This window comes from Emydura macquarii, unplaced genomic scaffold, assembly GCF_026122565.2.
Source record: "Emydura macquarii macquarii isolate MOO-44397 ecotype Brisbane River unplaced genomic scaffold, CSIRO-AGI_Emac_v2 contig_2205, whole genome shotgun sequence".
Taxonomy (NCBI): Eukaryota; Metazoa; Chordata; order Testudines; family Chelidae; genus Emydura; species Emydura macquarii.
Window position 1 is genome coordinate 19,839,581 of NW_027132342.1, and position 8,013 is coordinate 19,847,593.

At 46.5% G+C, this 8,013-nt stretch overlaps 1 protein-coding gene across 7 annotated transcripts in view; it reads right to left on the reverse strand.

Moving 5' to 3' along the window:
- Positions 1 to 8,013, reverse strand: part of LOC137160783 (suppressor of cytokine signaling 1-like) — a 44,412-nt gene that overhangs the window by 30,882 nt on the left and 5,517 nt on the right. For 3 of the 7 annotated variants that reach the window (XR_010921978.1, XM_067559631.1, XM_067559632.1), the window contains exon 1: positions 6,366 to 6,521. The exons of 1 other annotated variant lie outside the window; for it this stretch is intronic. The gene's annotated coding sequence lies outside the window, so the exon portion shown is untranslated. 3 more of the 7 variants (XM_067559635.1, XM_067559638.1, XM_067559633.1) reach the window with 3 other exon arrangements.

The following is an 8,013-nucleotide window of genomic DNA, read 5'->3' on the forward strand; positions in this document are numbered from 1 at the left end:
TGACACTCAAACTAGTAATGCAGTAGGGACCAGCCAGTCTGTGCTGCTAAGCCAATCGCTCTGTACTACTAAATGTTATTTTGCACGGGAGCCTATCTTGCAAATGGCCAACTTGAGTGTGAGTAACTCGAGCTGACTCGGCAGTGAAGATGTAGCCTGAGAGAGCTACTAAAGTGGGCACTGACTAGAGTTGTGTACACCTTGTGGGCTGCCGTTGACATGAATTTCAATGAATAGATATTGTGCAAACTGAGTGACCTAAGCCTCACACCCCCCATAGACAGTCACACAAGAATCAATGCCCATTTTAGAGATACAATTCGAAACAAGAGGCGATTAGAATGTCTGGGGAAGTTCTCTAGCCTGTGTTATACAGGATGTCAAACTAGATGATCTGATCCCTTCTGGTTTTGGAATTTATGTGGTCATCCATGTAGGGACTTTTATATGACACAGACAGTCACTCAGAGGAGTGCTAAGCAAGTCTAATGACGGCCTTGTATATAATGTGATATAATTCCTCATTTTCAAAATGTAGCCACATAATTGCACTCCAGAATCTAAACTTTCATTTAAAAGAAAAGTCTCTTGCCCTGATACTTGAGAAAAACCCGAAAGTAAATGATGTAGTGACATGTCTGAATCATTAGACCGTCTGAAACACTAGCTCAGAGAAATGTTAACTGCTCTAGTCCATGTAAACAAGCTGTTAATTCTGAAACCTAGTGATAATTATTAAATGTCAATATTGTTAACTATTTCACTGCTGATCATTTTAGCAGAAATGTCAGGCTAATATGCTTAGCTGTTGTTACTGGATATAGTGACAGATTTGGGGAGGGCACAGTGACACACAGAGGCTCGGTTTTGTTTTTGTTTTTTTGTTTTATATGGGGGCCAGGTAGGCTCCCAGACAACCACAAAACAAAAGGAGACAAAGCCACCTTTGCCTCCATCTCCAGACACGTGCTGAGTGGAGCTTGGTTGGAATGGGAAATTTGGGCTTTATTCTTTTGCGTTAAGCACCAGACTGGGTTTAGATCACACCCACACACCTCTAATAGTTCTTCCACAATAATTACAGAAGAAAACCCACCAAAAAACCTCTCGAGGAGCATTTTATATTAAAAAAAATATACTAGGGGGAGATGGTGTCATCAGATCTTTCTTACAAGTTTGAAGAAAATATAAAACCAGGTAATTCCTTTATTCCCTAACAGCTTCTGTTCTACAGCAACATGTCTGAAAATTGTTTCTGCACTTTGGTTTATGCTAAAATAGCTGCTTGATAGTGGAAAACAAAATATAGGGACAGGCACTAGAGTTTAAATGGCAGACAAAGGAATTGCATGAGGCTTCAAAGAACATTCATAAATTATGAATGGAATATGGTATAGATCACTGATTTGTCTATGAGTGTAGCAGAGGTATTGAACTTTTATATTAATATAAAATATTGAATAACCACCCCCAGCACTTGTAGGATTTTATTGACACTCACATTTGTACAGGTTATCATCAATTCTGTTACACCACCATGAAAATGTAATAATATAACTACCACAGTCAATCTTTAGCACGAAGTAAATAGATTGACTTCAGCACAAGCCATTGCTCTTTTTAGACTCAAACATGGAGTCATGGGAGAGAGCAGGGAAAACTCTTCCCTACAGATTAAAAGTGAGAGGTCAAAATTCCTGACTAGTATCACTCAAATCAGATCAAACAGAGAACAATTATCTTTTTTAAATTCTACCAGGCTTTTTACAAAAATGATTTACCACTTGACCCAGATAAACTGAATAATTGTTAAAACTCAACCTCCACACATCTCAGAAGAGCAGCAGGTCAGGCTGGCCTCTCCATTGCAAGCAATTAGAGGAAATGAATCCAGGCAAGACTTCAGGCCCTGATGGCCTACCAATAGAATTCAATCAAAGTCTTAAACAAATTCTGGCCACTAAGCTGTTGTACATTTCTTTAAGGCACCTTCATAAATGTAGATTACCTCTGATTACGAGAGAAGCCCTAAATTACTGTACTGCTTAAACCAGGTAAGGATGTGCAAAAGTATAATAGCGCTAGACCCCACTCTTTAGTCCATATGGATATACATTTTTTAAAATATTGGCTCCAAGGCCTGAAAAAGTAATGAAAAGCTCATCCCAGTCAAGTGGCATTTATTTAATAAAGGCATGGTTCAGACGACACATCAATTGATTAATGTTATGGCATTCCACCAACATTTTAGAAATTCCTATGCAATAAAATTTCACTCAGTGCAGAGAAAGCCTTTGAAAGAGTGACGTGGCAAGTTCTATTTTTTATCCTGGATAGATTTTGGTTGGGGAAATCCTTTATTTCATGGATAAAAGTTTAACATCCAATCCAAACTCTCATATCCTAACAAATAGCACAATATCGCCTGCCTTTGATCTGTTCTGGAGAACTAGCCAAGGATGCCCTCTCTCCTGCTCAGTCTAGCATTAGAACCACCTGCAATACTAATTAGGGAACACCAAGGTATTCAAAGGATCAAATAAGGAACTCTGGACAAAAATCCTTCTATATGCAGACATCTTTCTAGGTTTTTAAAAATCCAGATTAATCAATGCTAAAATATCCTCCAAAACAATAGATAACTTCAGTCAATTCTCTGGATACAAGATAAATTGTGAGATCAGAAACAATGAAAATCTCATTGGATCTAGTTGGAAGTGGCTCTCCTATAGGACATTTAGGTAGCAACAGACAAACCTTTGATATCTTAGCATCTTGTTAAGAACATAGTCAAGGTTAATTTAGCTCCATTAATTACACAGCCAACAAATGATTTAAACAGATGGCAAGCACTACCCCTCTCCCTCTGGGTAAAGAAACAAAATGAATGCACTCCCTAGAACCCTTTGTATTCTGAATTCCCTCCCCATCCATATTCCTCCTTTATTTTACTGAGATCAACAACATTCAGGTGTTTCCATAAGTGCTGGAACTACAGGTGGTGGAGAGGAGGGGTACTGCCATACCCCTTGGCTTGGAGTGGTTTCCATCATATACAGGGTTTACAATTAGGTTCAATGGCTCTCAGCATCCCCACTATACAAGTTGTTCCAGCACCACTGGGTATTTCTTGTAGAGTTCTGGTAACAAGCCCAGAACATCCTTACAAAGATTACAGCTCCTTGTCAATAGAGGTAGGTTTAGATTTCTCAACATCATACTTACCATCAGGCAATAATTTTTAGCCAAACAGCACAGTGGCACATTCCTTTGTGCTGTAGTGCCACAGATTGAGTCCAGCTGGAAGCAAAATCGGTTGTTCCTTTACCTCTTTCCAATGCACTGCACTTGGATTACTACTGAGTCCCTAAAGAACAAAATTCCAACTGTTGTGGCAGCCGGAAATACTTGGAGTACAATGACTACATTTAAAAGTCTCCCTATTCTACATACCCAGGCCTCTATCAGGGGTAACTTGAAACTCTGTATAGCAGATAACCCCACCGTTTGGCCAGATAGAATCCCTTTCCTAATCCTGACCATCAGTCAATGTAGTGAGTTCCAGAGGTGTAGCCGTGTTAGTCTGCTTTTAGCAAAAACAGCAAGAGTCCTGTGGCACCTTAAAGACGAACAATTTATTTGGGCATAAGCTTTTGTGGGCGGAAACATGCATCTGACAGAGTCCATGAAAGTTTATGCCCAAATACATTTGTTTGTCTTTAAGGTGCCACAGGACTCTCGCTGTTTTAGTCAAACTATTGAAAATGATACCTTCCTCCCTTTTACAATATTAAAAGACAGGTTCAGCCTAGAGACTAAGTGGCAATATATCCCATTTAAACATGCTATCTATTTGGCTCCAGTACCAGAGCTTCCCCTGACCCATCTGAACAGCTTTAATGTCTCCCAATATTATTCAGATTATGAGGACCAATGGCAACACTATATGTACGGTTGGCCAGCAAATTTGAATTAAACACGGATTCCCTAAAAAGAAATGGGAGGAGGAACTAGGTCAGTTCTTTGCTAACCAATCTATTGACAGAGAGCAGGCAGCCTTGTGACATCTCTCTTACCCCCACTGCTCTTTCCAGGTGGAAAAATATATATTATTTCCTCCTTGTGAGGTGCCCCTGGGGCATCTCAGTCAGAAACTCCTTTCTGCCCTGACATTCTGCAACACCAGTTATTACAATTTTCAGGGCCTGAAACTTTCTTAAACTTAAACCAAAATATTGCCCTCTGTGGTTTAACATAACACCGACATTTCTCATCATTTCCCAGCTCAGGAGTGTTCTGCAAGTCCTACAGACTGCAGCCAGGTCCTCACTCACCCTGAATTTCATGCAGCTGGACCATGGTCACATACCAAGACTCACTGGGCACAGTCTCTACATTACCTCATCTCTGTCTCCTGAACTTTAGGATCTCTGCACACCTAGGCTTTCCAGCGCCTGCACACAGAGCCTCTACTTCAGTCTCAAGTTCTTGAACTATGAGGAGCAAGCGCTGCCTTTCCTTCTCAATGAACTGGAAATCTGTGGGCAGCTGTTCTTCCTGGAACTTGAAGTTCAGCAATTCGCTTTCTACTGACTCCAGACTAGTTGCTCTGTCAGCTCATTGGCCCTTCGGGGGGGGGGGGGGGAGGCCATAAAACAGGCCCTGTGCTCTCTCTTTCCCTGCCTTGGGGTCCTGTTTCTTATTCCAGACCCTTTCTTGGGCCTTTCCCTGTTAGAGTGGTCCTGTACAAGTTGCCAGCTTGTTCAACGGGGAGTTTAGTTTGGGTTCCTGCAGTACCCTGCTGAATTTGGGATTCTGCTGGGGTCCCCACCCTACTGAGCTCTCCACATCTGGGTCTGGGCCAATTCTTCCTGTAGGACCCAGCATTGTTTCCTCTGCCCCTTGGCTGCCATCTGAACTTGGGCCAACTCTTGTTACCTGACAAGTTGGCTGATGATTTTCTCTCCCTGAGTTGCTTATATTGTCCAACTCCTGTTGGCACTTCCTAAGCTAGTCCCTCAGGGAAAATCATGTTCTCCCTCTTGGTCCCCCTTTGCTATCCTTACTCCAGCTCCCAGCCCCCTTACTTCCTTTCCTAGTCAACCCCAGGCCCCCTCCTGGGTCCTGGGCTGCCCTCCTAGACCGTCATGCACGAGGGCTGAGAAACCCACCCAGTCTCTCCCCAGAACCATGGGCCAGGGCAGACCCTTGACCACCCTGACATGCAGTCAAGCTCTTCAATCCCAAACCTCTAATGCAACTTCTCCAGTAGGGTAGACGTGGGTCTCGACATGGATACAGGAGATGGGCTGGGAGGTGTCAGTCCAGGCTATTCAACCTCATCTGGTCTTGCCAAATCAGAGTACACCCATATCCCAAGTCCACAAGTCCCTTAACTGCTACTACGCACAGTGGGCCCCCCCTGATTTTTGGAGCAGACCCCCCCACCACTTGGGCCCACTGTAGAACCAGTTGAGGTAGTCACATTCCCTAATTGGGCAATTTTTAAAAAAATATGTCCAGACTGGCCATACTGGAAGCAAACCGTGGGGCCCCCAGTCCTCTCCTACTAGTATTTCCAGTGGACTGCAGGGCTCCCTGGGTCTGTGCCCCCCCACCCCAGGTAGAACCTTCTAGGACGACCTGATCCAGAACTTTCTCCATTGAACTGGTCTCTGGGCAGATCCACTGAGTCGCATGGTCCTCTAGTTTCTGGGCTACTCCCTGCAGTTGTGCCCCTCACGGGAACAGTCCTACCCAGACCCTGTGCTGATAAGCCCCCAAGTCGGCCCTAACCAGTCCAGGATAGCCGTGTTCATCACTGGGTAGGAGTTTGCCTGTTCATTGCTCGGTAAGCCACCTGCGCCTCACCCATCAGGAACGGTGCTGTGTGGGCCACCCAAGTCAACTCTTCCCAGTCCACTGCCTTTGCCACCCACTCAGATGTCTGGAGGAAGGCCTCGGGGTCATCCTCTGGTCTGAGCTTCACCAGGCCCCGAGCCAACTGGCTCCCAGTCCCCATCACCAACTTCATTAGCAGGTGTGGCACAGCCTAACTGCTTCTGCATCCACTCCTGCTGTTTGGAGTGGACTTCTTGACACCTCTGCTGTGCAGCAAACTGGACCTCCAGCTGTTTATGATGATTTTCCATCACCTGCTGTTGCTGCCCTGCCCCTAACAGGCAGATCACCTCTTCCATCTTTCCCCTTAGTCTAGGATCCCACTTCTGGTACCATGGGTCATGGGCTGCCACCACTCCCCAGCTCCAACCATGCACTGCCATACCCAGTGTGAGTCAAGGGGGTTTATTATGCCTTTATAACAAAGATTAGCAAACAAATAGAACACAGTCCTAACTGACTACCTGGCCCACAGGCTGCAGGGCCACCCCTTCCAGTGGTCTCTGGCTCTCCAATTCTTGGCAGCTTCCTCCTTTACCACCTCTGCTCCCTTCTTGGAGCTGGAGCCTCAGCCATAGGGTTGCTTCCTGGAGCCTCTGGCTCCAGGGACCCACCACCAGAGTTACCTCTGCTCCAACATGGCTTTCTGCGCCAAGATTCAATATATCTCAAACCTTCCTCTTCCACCACTTTGCCTACTCACAGCCCCTTATATGCCCAGGGTAGCCCAGCCCTCCTTAATTAGCTGGGTTAGGCTCACCTGCTCCAGTCCAGGGAGCAATGACCATAGGCAGCAGGTGAGGCCCTGTCCCCACTCCACCCATGCTCCGCCCAAGGCCCCACCCCCACTCTGCCTCCTCCCCCAAAACCCCACCCATGCTCCACCCCCCACTCCATCCCAGGCCACATTCCCACTCGGGCACCTCTCCACAGGGCCCCCCTGCCTGTGCTGCTCACACCTCTCGGGGGCCCGCCCGCCCCCTCCCGCTCTCCCTCTGCTTCTTCCCACCCCTGCTCCACCTCCTGCTGAGTCTCCCCACCCACCACCTGCTTGGGTGGTGAGCAGGGGTGGAACAGGGGCAGGAAGAGGTGGAGTGAGTGTGGGGTCTCGGGTGCAGAGGCCAAGCGGGAGCTTCCGGGTCAGCAGCTGTTTGGGGAGGTTTAGCCTCCCCGAGCCTCCTGTCACTGATGGCTCTGACTGACAGAGCTGTGAGTTTTTTGTGACTCTCTTAGGACTTGTCTACACTTACAGCCCTGAGCACGCCACCTCCCAGAGAGGCAGTAGCTCTGTTGACAGAAGAAGCTCTCCCATCAACATGGCCACTGTCTACAATGGGGTTTGGGTCAGTATAACTATTTTCCACACCTCTGAGTGACATAGTTCTGCTGACATAAGGCTGTAGTGTAGACCAAGCCTCAGTGTCCCAGCATTTTTAGCCGCTTCTCGCAGGTCATGTCTCCACTACAAAATTATGTCAACCTAACTTACGTTGGGGCATACAGCCCCCGCAGGTATTCAATCGCTTGTGTGTGTGCACTCTTGGTTCCCGGTGTCAGTGGTGCACGTCCTCACCAGGAGTGCTTGTATCGATTGTACTGTCAGTGTGCGATGGCTCCGGAAAGCCAGTAACAGTCGATGTAAGCAAGGCAGAGTCTAACTGCCTCTGCGTCAGCATAATTACACCAACTGTGACTCTACGCTGCTCGGGGAGATGGGGTTACTAAACTGGCATAGAGAGGCACTTACATCGGTAGGAGACAAATTTCTGTGAAGACACTGCCACAGCTAGGTTGATGCAAGGCAACTTACCTCCACCTAACCGTATTGTAGACCAGGCCACAGCCTCCTGCTGCCAAAAGTGCAGAAATTTCTGAGCAGGGAGGCTGTAGGTCTTAGCTGTAGCCACTAGGAGGGGCTGCAGGCTGACTTTTGGCTGAAATTACGATTATAGTCACCAGGGGTCGCTGCTACTTGGAGATGGGGAATTCTCCAGGGAAGAATTTAAAGTCAGAAGCTGCGTGATCTAATAGCGGTGCTGCCTTTTGCATGACACAGGAAGCAGAGATACTGATCCCTTGTATTTATAAGAGGGAGAATTGCAGAGACAAAAT